Below are 14,494 nucleotides of genomic sequence, written 5' to 3'. Positions count from 1 at the left end.
CTGCCTACACTGTGATGCATTCTATGTGGGAATGACCAGCAACAAACTGTCCATTCGCATGAATGGACACAGGCAGACAGTGTTTGTTGGTAATGAGGATCACCCTGTGGCTAAACATGCCTTGGTGCACAGCCAGCACATCTTGGCACAGTGTTACACCGTCCGGGTTATCTGGATACTTCCCACCAACACCAACCTATCCGAACTCCGGAGATGGGAACTTGCCCTTCAGTATATCCTCTCTTCTCGTCATCCACCAGGCCTCAATCTCTGCTAATTTCAAGTTGCCGCCACTCATACCTCACCTGTCTTTCAACAACTTCTTTGCCTCTACACTTCCGCCTCGACTGACATCTCTGCCCAAACTCTTTGTCTTTAAATATGTCTGCTTGTGTCTGTATGTGTGGATGGATATGTGGGTGTGTGCGAGTGTACACCTATCCTTTTTTCCCCCTAAGGTAAGTCTTTCCGCTCCCGGGATTGGAATGACTCCTTACCCTCTCCCTTAAAACCCACTTCCTTTCGTCTTTCCCTCTCCTTCCCTCTTTCCTGATGAGGCAACAGTTTGTTGCGAAAGCTTGAATTTTGTGTGTATGTTTGTGTTTGTTTGTGTGTCTATCGACCTGCCAGCACTTTCGTTCGGTAAGTCATCTCATCTTTGTTTTTTTTATATATATATATATATATATATATATATATATATATATATATATATATATATATATATATATATATATATATATATATATATATATATATATGTGTGTGTGTGTGTGTTTTTAAAATAAAATTGATTTAGTCAAAAATGATTAACTGTATCAGAATGAATTTTGAAAGTGAATCAAAAGTCAAAATTTTATGTATATAGCTGAGACACCCAAAATAAATTTAGACATCTGATTCAGTTTTTGGTTTTCAGGTGGCTTATACTTACTGATGAAAGAAGAAGCAAAATAAACTGAAGACAAACAACTTTGCTTCAAAAAAACATCCAAAATTTTATTTTATACCTCTTTTATATTAGCCTAGTAATGAAAGAGTAAAATTATGTATAAAGTTATCAAACGTTCTTAAAACTACAATGGACTTACCTTCTTTTTTTAACATAAACCCTTGACTTACATCCTTTTCACAAACTTAGTAAGGCACTTACAGCGTTTTCCAGAAAATGAAAGGATGGCACTTACTTCTTTTTCCACATAAGTTTTGTGCCCTTTATACATATACATAAAAAACTGTTTTCATGTTTTGTAGAGGTATTTTGATATACACATATTTTTTTCATAAAATTAATATAATCACCAAATATTTATGACACATTTATCTGAATATTGAAAATTTTAGTTTTTGGCACTTACATCCTATTCCACTTTTCATACACAATTCCTGTTGGCAACAAAATCTTGAATTGCGTATGTTCAGCAGGTGTTTCTTCAATTTAATGAGCCTTTACAGCTAACATTTAGAGGGCGTCCCCTCATTGAATGACATGTCAGTTCCTACATGAACTTGATAAATTTGCTTTAAATTCAGATGGTTCCATTTGAAAGTGATAATGAAGTTTGCATTATGCCAAATTAACTGCTTTGAGATCGTTGAGTGTGTCTGGCTTGAATAGAAGACATTGATTTCCATATGCCAACCACTGCAACATTATCAAACACAAATACCTGTACGGGGTTTGGTTTTACTTTTTATAGTGCAGAACATCACTGCTTTTGCTGAATATCTGGTATTTAACTCAACTGATTTCATATAATATCTCCTACAGTAGCTGATACTTCTGCTGAAAATATATATATACATGCTTGAAGTGGACCCCTTCAGGATGGGTTAGCAGTGATAGATCAAGATTAGTCTTTCCACAGTTAGAAGATCCAATAATTAAAACACATATAATTAAAGCACTTTTCAGCATCAGCATCATTGTGGGACCAGTCAATTACTGTGAAGTCCTTTTGATGTGGATATTTTGCCCTTCCAGCTATGATGATGACTGCAAGTTTACATTAGCATGCAGGGGATTTTATAGAAAAACAAAACATGTTCTCTTATGTTTTTATTCATTTATAAATTCTTACATACACATGGATAGATAGACATGCTTAAGTACAGTGTGTAAACTTTTAGATGGCAGACCTCTCCCTTGTCCTGAATCGGTAGGAGTCGGTAAATGTTGGGAGGTTTCGGTAGGCATGCAGTTTTGACTGCTGCCAACATTACGTAGCTGACTGTGTTGTAGAAGGTAGCCATTGTTGTCTGCTTCTTTATTGTTTTGCGCTGTACTGTTCTGTGTTTTTTTTTATTGTGCAGTTGTGCTAAACATGATCAAAATGAGTGAAGAGGCAGTTGCTGGCCCATCTCGGGAGTCACCAACATCCCCTGCTGGTAGGCCTACGGTTAGAAGGAAACCAGTATTATGTAGCGATGCTCGCAAAATTATATTGTGTGTGGTTGAATGCTGCAAAAGGGAAAGGGAGAAGAGCAGAAAAATTGCTTCACCCCATTTACAAATCTTCAGTGAGAGCTGCTACATCTGGGTATTTTCCCGCAGTGGCATCTCATTGTTTATGACGTCATATCTCCTCAAGAATGTGTCTTATTTCTTTTTTTTTTTTTCGGCTAGGAACCTTTGTGGGCATACAGAGAACAAATCACCAAAATTTCATCGTAATCGGATGAATGGTTTGGGAACGCACAGAGGGCAGACATACATACATTCATTTTTATATATAGAGATTAACAGTTATGTTATACTATATGATCTGTTTAAGTATATTTAAATTTTATAATTAATAGTTTAACATTGCGGGGAATGAAATAAAATGGAAAAAAAAAAAAAAAAAATTGCAAGCAGGGGGAATCAAACTCGGGTCCGCTGCATGAAAAACCTTTATCTAATCAATTGTGCTATGCATGCCACAATGACAAACCTGTTGAAACATTGTCCATTACTCTTTTCGGGCGTTCGGAGAACAACTCACCAAAGTTTCATTTCAATCGGACGAATGGTTTGTGAGTGCATAGTAGACAAACATACATTCATTTTTAAATATATAGATTCTAATGTACATGACGATTTCAGTTTCGTTTATGAACAACATTTAAAGTGAGTTTTACTTCCAAGCCTTTCATCTGCTTTCGTGTAAGCATGATGCGCAACCTGTAGTGCCAGCACTGCAAAACTGGTAGGCATGCCTTGTCCCCCCCCCCCCCCCCTTCCCCCAACGGCTCCTCTGCCCTCGCCAGCCAATGCTTGCTTCCTCCTCTCCCCGCACTCCCCTCACAACTCTGCCGTCTTACAGTTAACACACTGTATGCTTGTAGTTCTGTGTCCTCATCATGCACAGTTAGATTAAATATATGCCCAAGTATTGAAACATACCATGCGTCATAGAGATGAGTGATGATTTCTTCAGAGGTATCAGGATATTGACACACTGACGCCATCAAATGGGTCCATCTTTTCTCATAGAATCTTTATTTGTATGGTTGAAAGCTTAGCCACCAGTTTAGATCATCCTGAATGCCATAGGTGACATACATTAAATTTTTAAATGTATGCTCCTGTAGATAAGTGGTGCACTCCTGAAGTTTCACTTAGGTGAATCCACTCTTCAACAGATATTATGACTTTGGCATCACTATATCAAGGATATTTGAAAACCAGCACAGGGTGAAACTTGCAATCTGAGATCACCCTCACACTAACGCATTTGCTGTCACTGATATTTAAACTGTAGATGATGTTATATAACATAATTCTAAACTCTGAGGATTTCACCTCACTTCTGAGAAGACAAAGAAATATGTAAGATACATATGTGTATGGTCTCATTCTTGTTTACTAACTCCACCATGACTAATACCTATTTGTCACCTGTATTAAGGAGGTGAGCTGCGATGCGTGATTTGACATCTTCACCCTTCAAGAATTCTTAGTCTATTGATATAGTGCTATTTTGAACTGCTGTTAATATATAGCATTTGCAGCAGTGTATGAAACATTAAAAAATAAAAAACTATATGTATATCTTCTTTTGTTTAAGGTACATTAGAAGAAGCACTCAGAGAGCTCCAAATTTAGTTCATCACATGACACACAATGAATAATGCCAAGATACCAGATGCTAAATGAGATAAGAAGAGAGTAATGGTATTAGTTGTCAATTTGCACACAGGAGACTAGTGTGTACTGTAAGTCCTCAGCACTGCAGCATCTTTCAAAACTTTGCTTTCATCCATTTAAACACTGTTAAAGGAGAATGACGATTACAGGCTAGTGATGTTTCGAGGGAATCTGCTAAGTCCAATCATTCTAAATATTTTGGAACAAGTTATACCAGAATACATAACCATGCTGCTGTCAGAAGACTATGGATTCTATAAGATAGAGAGTGTTGAAGAATATTGTGCATTCAAATGGCTTAAATCTATAAATATGTGTGAGGTGATACTTAAATTTATAAAGACTTATTAACAATCATTGGGAACATGCACACTGGGAAATTTTCTTATGAATTCAAGCTGATATTCCACATATGATTCTGTTTTTGCATAGTTCAACACAAGAAACACTCATTGATCCTTCGTCTGTACCATACCGAATGGAAACTCGACAGGAAACTCAAAACAAAACATCCGAAAACTCAGACGCACAGAATAGCAGACAAACACATGATGTTTCTGTCTGAGGACAAGGCCCAGCTACTTACAAGCAGGGAAAGTCCTGGAAGTGCCGCAAGTGCAATAATGACATCTAGCAACAATATTTGAAGCTATTTAACTTGACAAAAAAACTCAAAAGAAAACAACAGTACACTCAGTTGCACAGTGTAGGAAGCATGCGTAAAGTATTGGTGTCTGAGAACTAAGCATACCATAACTAGTAGACACAGCAGCAACAGCCGGCAAACGTGTCACATGACCTGCAGACCCACATTGGATGTCTTTTGTGAGACACCCCACATTATATAATGCTTGGATAAAATTTGTGTGTGAGTAAGCAAGTGTTATTTAATTAGTGATAGGTAACTTGCGGTTTCACAGCATGTCAGTATGTTCTACACTGAAGAGCCAAAGAAACTGGTACACCTGCTTAATATTGTGTAGGGCTCCCACGAGGATGTAGCAGTGTCACAACGTGACATTGCATGCACTCGACTAACGTCTGAAGTAGTGCTGGAGGGAACTGACACTATGAATCCTGCAGGGCTCTCCATAAATCCGTAAGAGTATGAGTGGGTGGAGATCTCTTCAATGTAAATGCTCAATAATGTTCATGTCTGGGGAGTTTGGTGGCCAGCAGAGGTGTTTAAACTCAGAAGAGGGATCCTGTAGCCACTCTATAGCAATTCTGGATGTGTGGGGCGTCGCATTGTCTTGCTGGAATTGCCCAAGTCCATTGGAGTGATCCATCTGGTCGATACAATTTGAAATGAGACTCATCTGACCAGACAACATGCTTCCAGTCATGCTCTGCATTGATGAACCCAGAAAAGGTGTAAAGCTTTGTCTTGTGCAGTCATCAATGGTACATGAGTGGCCCTTCAGTTCCGAATGCCCATATCGATGATGTTTCCTTGGATGGTTTGCACGCTGACATTTGTTGATGGCCCAGCATTGAAACCTGCAGCAATTTCTGGGGAGGGTTGCACTTCTGTAACATGGAACAATTCTCTACAGTTGTTGTTGGTCCTGTTCTTGGAGGATCCTTTTCCGGCTGCAGCGATGTCAAAGATTTGATGTTTTACTGGATTCCTGATATTCATGGAACACTTGTGAAATGGTCATATGGGAAATCCCCACTTCATTGTTACCTTGGAGATACTGTGTACCATAGCTTGTGCGCTGAATTTAATATCATGTTCAAACTCACTTAAATCTTGATAACTTGCCATTGTAGCAGCAGCACTTGATCTAACAACTGTGCCAGACACAATATCTTATATAGCTGTTGCTAACCACAGTGCCATATTCTGTCTGTTTACATATTTCTGTATTTGTATACGCATGCTTATACCAGTTTATTAGGTGCTTCAGTGTAAAAATCGTGAAAATTAATGTAATACTGGCAGTATATTCAGATAATCATATTCTAATACTGGAAACTTCAGTTCTCTATAAACACTTAGCCAACGGTTTTGAGAAAGGAAGTAACATGGTTTTTGATGACATTATTATTTCAGACTTAGTGTAGCTTTTAATAAAGGAAATGAACTATATTAGTGTCTTTTAATGCATTTGCAAGAAACATAGCTCCAAAATTTGGTATAGAGTAAATTTAATATTTCATTATGTTTAACTGATGTGGTGTGTGAGATGGAAATATTAGATTTTAAATGACTCTTTAGGGCATTGTAAGTAGAAGGCAACAAATCACACAAAAACTTTGAAATTGTAGTTTTGGGGCAGTGATACAGACCTAAGCATTGGAAAGATGTAATTGTCAGAAGTTAAATGTTGAAATGTCACTTCGAGTTTTACTTGACCCAGGACTGCATCTTTAATGTGAGTACAGAAATTTTTAATGGAGCTCAAATCACACCTCTACAAGTATTCGAAATTAACTTCGTTATTCCAAAGTGTTTCATGTATGGGTCTTCTTTTATGAGTGCTATGTCAGTAGGTGGGAAACGCCAGTACCATCCCACTCTGCATTGTTGCCAAGTTTATTCAAGAGGGCTCCAAGATGACAGCCATATGTGTGGAAATGTCGCTGTGACGTCATGGTGGGAAGTTCAGATTTTGGTGGGAAAACAGGTCAATTGAGCTACCTCTACTAAACTAACCTCCCTCCCCTCCACCACCAGGAAATTGGCTGGAAAAGGACTCAATCTGTGAAGGGCTGCTGGATAGGATGGACATAAGTCTTTATTTTGTATGCGTGACTCCCTTCCGCTACGCCTTCCCAAAATTGATGGTAAACGGACTCAGGCTGTGCTGGGCTTCGAGACAGTATGGATGTAAGTCTTTATTTTGTCTGCATTATTTATTTAAACAATTTGAGTTGTCATAGACAGTAGCTCCTTACAGTGTGAGTTCTAGAGTCCAAGTGACCTAGTTCACCACACTGCCACCAGAACACTGCCAGCCCTTCCCCCTTCCCTCCCATGACATAATACAAGATGGCAGTAGGGGAAAAATGCCTGGAAAAGGACTTAGTCTGTGTCTAGCTGTTGGACTGGGAGGATGGACATAATAGTTTACTGTGTTCAATGGATGACATCTCTGTGGTGGAGAAGTAGGATTTTGACAGCTATATTAGCTGTAATCATGCATCTGAAGACCGTGTTGATACCAATGATATTTGGTGAAGATGAATATGCTTCGTCAAATAATGAAGATGAAGCAGGATGGGGCTAAGTTACATTTCACAACTTGTGCTGGTATATGCGTGTGCTATAACTGTAGATCATTCAAAAAAGGTCCAATAAGTCTTCCAAAGCACAAGAGGCAAGACATTCATTCCAGTGTGTGTGCTCCTTGCCCCCAGAGACTACATCCCGACTCACAACACAGCCGTGCAGTAGCCGCAGGAGTGGTTGTGTACTTCCTGTGGCGTTGGAAGTATCTGCAACCTTCCTTCTTCCCATCCCCAGTGCATGGATACACTTTTTTGTTGAACACAAACTGTTTTGTGAGTCATTACATCTGGTGTTTAAGCAATGTGCAGAATACTGCCACATATGTAACTTGTAGATGCCACAGGAACTAAATCTACCACTGCGCAAAGTGAGTGAGGGAGCTTGGGTCAACAAGAATATTTAAACAATTTTTGTTGTAATTACACGTTTTATCCCAAGTAATACCACCACCGCACTTGAACAAGGACTCTAAAAAAAGATAGCGGCACACTTTTGAAACCACACCTGAGACACTTTTCACACTTTTGTGGAAAGTACCCTTCTCTTTGAGCACAAGCTGTTTCAGGTGTTACTAAATCCAACTGAATATGTCTCTAAATACACTTTCAGTAGTTTACCTCATTTTTGTGGTGTACACTGCCACACTTGAACACAGACTCTAAAAGTATCACTGCACACTCGTGAAACCTTCCTGAGAGACTTCACATGCTTTTGTGAGAAACAGACCCTGAAACCAATATCATCTGCAATATCTGATTTTGCACATCAAAACGATGATATTTGCAAGTCAAAATAAATACCTCTGTAACTCTAAACATGACACTTATCACTTTTTGTGTTTTTTCTGCTTGTGTGAAGGCACTGCCAGAGAGACAGAGAGATAGAAAGAGAGAGAGAGAAATTTCTGAGTCCTACAGTTGCTGAAGTGTATCACTTTTCTGAAACAGAGAGTGGGTTTAGTTTATATTTGCAGCTGTTAGAGGGAATTTTTACCTCGCTTCTCTTGCAGCGTGGGGTAGCCCAGCGGTCTGAGATGCCTTGTCACAGTTCGTGCGGCTTCTCTGTTGGAGGTTCGAGTGCTCCCTCAAGCATGGGTGTGTGTTGTCCTTAGTGTAAGCTAAAGTTAGATTAAGTAGTGTGTAGGCCTAGGAACCGACCTCAGCAGTTTGGTCACATAGGAGCTTACCACGAAATTCCCTCACTTCTCGAAGCACACACTGGTGTCTAAGCACAAATGGGAAAATCAGAACAATTACACAAATGGAGTTCGAAGCACTGTCCTACAGACGATCGTCGGCGATTTTTCAGTGTCCTATAGCTGCTGATCTGGAGATACTCTGAAGTTGCAGTGGTGGGAGAAGCACATCATTCTGCCTGCCCAAACCAGAGGAGGAGGGTCTGCTTGGACTTGTCTCTGAACTCTCGATCAAAGAAGACATCACATGACTCTCAGATGTCACAGAACGTCCTAAAAGTAGCTTGCTCCCATCTGGCTTGAATTAATCTGTAGAGGCTCGTTTGCCCTGCACAAAGGATGTCTTGTGACTCTCTGATGTCATGGAACTTCTTGTGAATGGAGCATTCTGATTAGCTCTTAGTGGATTTACCTGCCAAACTGCTGCTGCTGCCGGTGTGGGAGCAATGTCAGCTAAGTTTCTGCAAGCAGACAAATTATGATACTTTCAGGAGCAAAAATATGTTGTACAGAGTGAAAAAAAAAGTGTAAAACTGATCTTTAACTGAGCTGTATCACCACATAACATATTGATGTAGTAAACAATTCATATCCTGCACGATACAAAATCATCACTTCTGCGTCCTGCATATAGTTATCGACCACCAGACACTGGTCCATGAACCGTGAAGACAGACAGATCCCAAAGAACACAAGCACATGCATCATATATAGTCCTTGCAGCACTAGATATTTCCCACAAAGGGGTTGGTCAGTCATCCACCGCAGCGGTCACAAGTCAACTGCCCACCACATACACTAATCCAATACAGCCATCTCCAGACTCTGGGATTACAAGAACATATGTACTTTCACATGGTTTGCTGGAATATCATAGCATTTACGCGAGAGTTCTCGATATCAACAACACACCAATATGCAACCGACTACTTGCACAGTATAACTCCAAATATAAAGACTGGAAATTGTATCTCTAGAGACCCAAAACTTTATCAAGGTGGGACATGCTGCAAACTGCCAAGTAATTAGAAACTGATTTCATCTGTGAAGATCTTTACATGAAAACTCGAAAATAGAGGAAACTGATAGTTCCACTCGTATTTTTTTTTAATGAGTACCAATGTCAATGATGTGTCAGATTCCAAATCATCCTGCTTTACCACGTCAGCTAAGGTTTTCCTCATGTCTAGAGAATCAGCAAACGTCTCTTCCAGCTGTCCTTCACCATCTAGATGTACGCAACACACATCACAAGCAATGTTCTTTCAACCAAATAAAGATGGCAAATGCATAGAAGCAGTCAACTGGACAATTTACATGGAAGGCAATAATTGTCCAGGACAGACACACATCCATATTGAATCTTCTCTAATTTCCACGGAATACGGACACCAGTACACATACTTTATAAGTGTGCAGATCACGGCGAATCTGTCACACAACCCCTAATAAGTACAATACTTCGCCAATAACTATATACTGGTGACACCAATCAATACTGAGCAAAAATCTGCGATGGGTGGGCATACCTCATTTGTTTTTCTTGTGAGTGGTACATGTGTGTCTTAGGAAGAGAGATGTAATCCTCTTATAAGCAACCAGCTATTAAAAAAACATGATAGCAATGACTATGCTACTGTACCCCTGCCTAAAAAGCGGTCTTGGTTCAACTGGCACATACAGGTATCACAAACGATATCCATCTTATAAACTACACAACCTTTAGAAATCGTCGTGTGATATTGTTTCCAAATGAAGTGGTTTTCCACACAAATACCATGAAATTGAATATAGATGGTGATCACTGGGGTGCGTATTAACAGACTGAAAGTGCAGGTACATGTTGCCGGATGAGTAAGCTCGTAATAAAATGAGAGAATTTAGAAAGTGATTAGGCTAAGAAAAGTGGTATGAAGCCAATATTTGCAACTCCCTCATGCCGCCACTAGATATTTCTCCAGAATTGATGCTATGTCAGGTTTCTGTAATATATCCACTGGGGTATGGGTGAAGGAGGATGATGGTTGATTGAGGATGATCACATACAGTAGATAAGGAACTATGTGATGAATCACTTTAAAAACTGTAATGCTAGACAGAGGTTGTAAGAAATTTATAAAATACGCTGACTTATCAGGTCTATAGCGCTACGCTTTCTGGCAGAAATGCTGTCTGCAGTTTGGAATCAAGTCCTTCCATTCAACCACATAACTGCACTGTATCCTATGCAGATGTCTTTTAATGATTACAGCTACTAGTGAATCATATTCATGGCATTCCGATATCTCAAAACGAGTCACTTTTTTCGAACCTATCTGATACAGTAAAACTCCAATATGGTTTTAGACAGTCCCTATGTAGCTTGTAACTGTTTGTCAGTGTCTGGCACACATGTGATCGATCCCATTTTATGTTGGAACTGAGCAGCAATCAGAGACCACTGTATCTAAGATCTTCTGCAACCTGGGGAGAAATGGAGTGAGCTGAGTTAATATGACAGGACTGTCATTTTTGATCACTCGGTAGAAAATGGGAAGAGGTTGTCATAACTCCACCAACCATGTAAGTGTGTAAGGCCAGTGCCAAATGAAGCTTTCTCCTGCAACTTGAGGCGGTATAAAAGACAGTACATTTAGTTACGTGAACTGGAAGAAGGGCAAGGGTATTGCTACTGTATTGCAGTGTGTCTCCGAACTGCATACAGGTATTGCAGTCTGAAGGAGATCTGCATCCCTAAGGGTGCATTCACGTCTGTCACCCAAATGTTCTCTCTATCATTGTTATTTTATACCATCCAACAAAGAAAAAAAAACTACAAACAATAAAAGCTCCGCTGATGTCATTCAACAGAAAATTCAATAAAAGTTTTACCGTGGCCCTGTCTTCTGGTATATATACTGTCCGTGTGCTGGCATTGAGCATATGTGGCGATCCTATTAAATATACAGGTATTGATCCACACACTGATCGAAGTGCCTGCACAGACCAATGTAAAGTTTTATCACCTGTACTGTAGGAGGACCATAGTCCACAGGCCATCAGTCAGAAGAGAGGGTTCCTGTGTCACTGTGTTGTTGTTTGATGCATTGTTTTTTTTCTGTTGTAACATATCCAAGCAGTGTATGAGTACAGCTTTGTATGCCACCATACTTTTTTTTTTCCACAATGACTTCGGGGTCTCTGTCAGGTTCTAAACTGACAACATGTTTCGATCCATTAGACAACTGGACATTCCGAGGTGTAAATCCTGTTGCTGCTGCTCCCACAATTCACCCACTGGATGCCTGAAGTAAATAACAGTCACAGCCTAAGGAAATAGGAAGAGCTTTGAGGCATTCTGGAGCGTTTTCAAACGGGTGTCCGAAAGTGATTGATGGACTCTACATTTAAACTCATCTTTCATAGTGATGGGGTAGCACATGTCTCGGTGTTCACTTTTGACTGATTCCTCATATTGCAGTCATGTACGCGATCACTGTTTCGGTGCTAGCCATCCCTGGAAGGTGTTGCCCCTTCACCAAGACTCTTTCTACACCTCAAAAAAGTGATGTCAGTCAATTATTATGGAATAATTAACAGCATACCAGTGGACAAATGAGGTGTAAAGGACACCACTGATGTACTGTAATAAGCATCACAGTTAATAGTGTGACCAGTTTTAGCAATTTTACCAGTTTTTTGCAATGTCAACCAGTGACGCAGCAGCACGCTTCCCAATTTTCGTATCATCTCTAAAATTGCCCCTCCTCTACTTTCTGAGTACCATGTACTAGTCTGCAAATGTAGATAGATGACTGTGCAGTGCGTCCATTCATTGTTAATTTCCTAACATATGCACCGAAGTATACCAGACGATGATCTACATATTACTAGCACTTCGATCGTAGTGGTTAAATTATGATTACGATTGCCCATCTTTCCATTTGCTGATAGGAGTTACAGAGCATTCTCACATTCTTAGGAAAGACTTAAGAGACTGGAATATCTTCTCTACACTTAAACACGCTACAATGTTACAGCGGTACAGTTTCCGACCTATTAGTAGTGCAAAATGCAATACTGTCAATATTGCAGTGTAAGAAATATATTTCCAGTGCAGTGTATACATTCTCCTTTCAAGTCTCTCTGCAACAAGCTATGGTGACAAACTGTAAAATGAAAAAAACTACTACCTTGCATACCAAAGAAAACATTGATTCTTTGTGGTACATGTACAATATAGCTTTCCAGAGATGTATAGTGCCTACTGCTCACATCCAATCCCGGTTCAGATATTATACTATGCTCACATCACTCCTATAAAATAATCATTAGTAATGTAGAATGCCTCTTACAAGGAAAGAGACAAATGCATGGGAGCAGTGTTTGACATGTGAAATTACACGTCATGCTGGCACAAACTCGGCAAACGGGAAATCTGTTGCTAACTCATCATCGCTGTAGTTATGAAACTGAAAACTCGATTTTATGCCCAAGATGTGGCAGGGGAATGGAGTATGTCACATAAATCTTCGTTCATCTAGAGGAATGTATTGAAACAGGATGGACATGTTTTATCATCATCACACATGAGATGGAAGTCCTCTGATGACTGAGAGGTTTGGTGTTAATGATCATAAGTAGATGGTGCTGCTCCAAGGCACACATAGTACATGCAGTTGTACATGAGTCGAATGTCGGTTATGCCACACAACTGATGCATCCCAACAGAACAACATAAAAAATGTTTAAATGGTCTGCAGCAACATCTACCTCTCTCCCTAGAAGACATCATCAGTCTATCATTAAATCATACCATGTTACATCTCCATCTTAACCAATCACTCCATCCACTTTCTGTAATCCTTTAATGCAGAGGCAAGTCACTTTTGAAGCAGACTATTCTCTTCTTTCCAGGAAAGCATCAAAGACAGCAGTCGACTCGCTTGTATCATTATTACCTAAATAGAAATACAGTATAATGTTGCCACACAGCAACTGTTTCTTAGCTCACCCCTCAAGGTTGTGGAGGGTGGAGAGTACAGAGAACCACATTGTAAATTCTGTTTGTTATGGTTTAAACACCCCACCAGTCCTGCACAGGGTCAAACATGGGATCCATTCTGTAGTTGTAGGGAATATTGTGGACAGAATGTGGAAAGTGAATGTGCAAATAAATTGATTAGGGAAAGTGACAAAGTAAATAGGGTCACACCTTATCAAGTGGAGCAGAGAACACTGGACCCATTTTTGTGGTGCTTGCCACCTGATATGTCTAGAAGGGTGAGAAGAAGTATCCCCAAGGGATTTTATACTCTGCAGTCAGATTAGCCACAGAGTTTGGAAAAAACTGATGTAGTAGCAGGAGTATGGGACAAGAGAGGAGAATTCTCCACTAACATTGGGTATTACAGATGTGGGAGAACGAGACATGTACAGAAGAAATGCCGCCAACCTCAGTGTAATAGGTGTGGGGTGGTTGGACACCACCATCGCAACTGTAGGAATGGTAAAGAGATAAGAAGGTGTCGAACGCAAAAGAGAACCTCAGGCCAAATGCATGGAGCTCCCAATAAATCTCGATGCAACTAATATGAATGTTGAGGTGGCATGTAGCACAGTAGGAATAGCAGAAGGTAGATAGCACAGGTTTTTATTGGACACAGGAACACATCTGTCAGTAAAAAGGAAGGACCTTGTGGGTCAGAGGTGATTAAAATCTCCTGATTATAATTTACATAGGGCTGGAGATAGTGATATGGAATCTTTGGGTTCAGTAATGATAGATTTTCAGGTGGGGGATGCAACATTTTAATCACTGTGTAGATTTCGTCCCCCAAGTAAGTGATGGTTACTGCATGATATTGGAACTGGACTTTTTGAGAACGCAACATACCAAAAGTGACCTTAGGTGGCATACAGTTGAACTTAGGTGGGCAATGTTCCAACTAGG

The 14,494-nt window shown here is 39.8% G+C and overlaps 1 long non-coding RNA gene across 1 annotated transcript in view; it reads left to right on the top strand.

The window, feature by feature from the left end:
* LOC126481163 (uncharacterized) overlaps nucleotides 1-1,009 on the top strand; it is a 62,587-nt gene extending 61,578 nt beyond the window's left edge. The window contains exon 3 of the long non-coding RNA XR_007587525.1: nucleotides 920-1,009. This is a non-coding gene — a long non-coding RNA (uncharacterized LOC126481163). The remainder of the gene's footprint in view (nucleotides 1-919) is intronic.
* Nucleotides 1,010-14,494: the final 13,485 nt, after the last annotated feature.

This window comes from Schistocerca serialis, chromosome 5 (genome assembly GCF_023864345.2).
Source record: "Schistocerca serialis cubense isolate TAMUIC-IGC-003099 chromosome 5, iqSchSeri2.2, whole genome shotgun sequence".
NCBI classification, from domain to species: domain Eukaryota; kingdom Metazoa; phylum Arthropoda; class Insecta; order Orthoptera; family Acrididae; genus Schistocerca; species Schistocerca serialis.
Note: the sequence above shows the minus strand (reverse complement) of the source record. Positions and strands in the feature narration are given on the sequence as shown.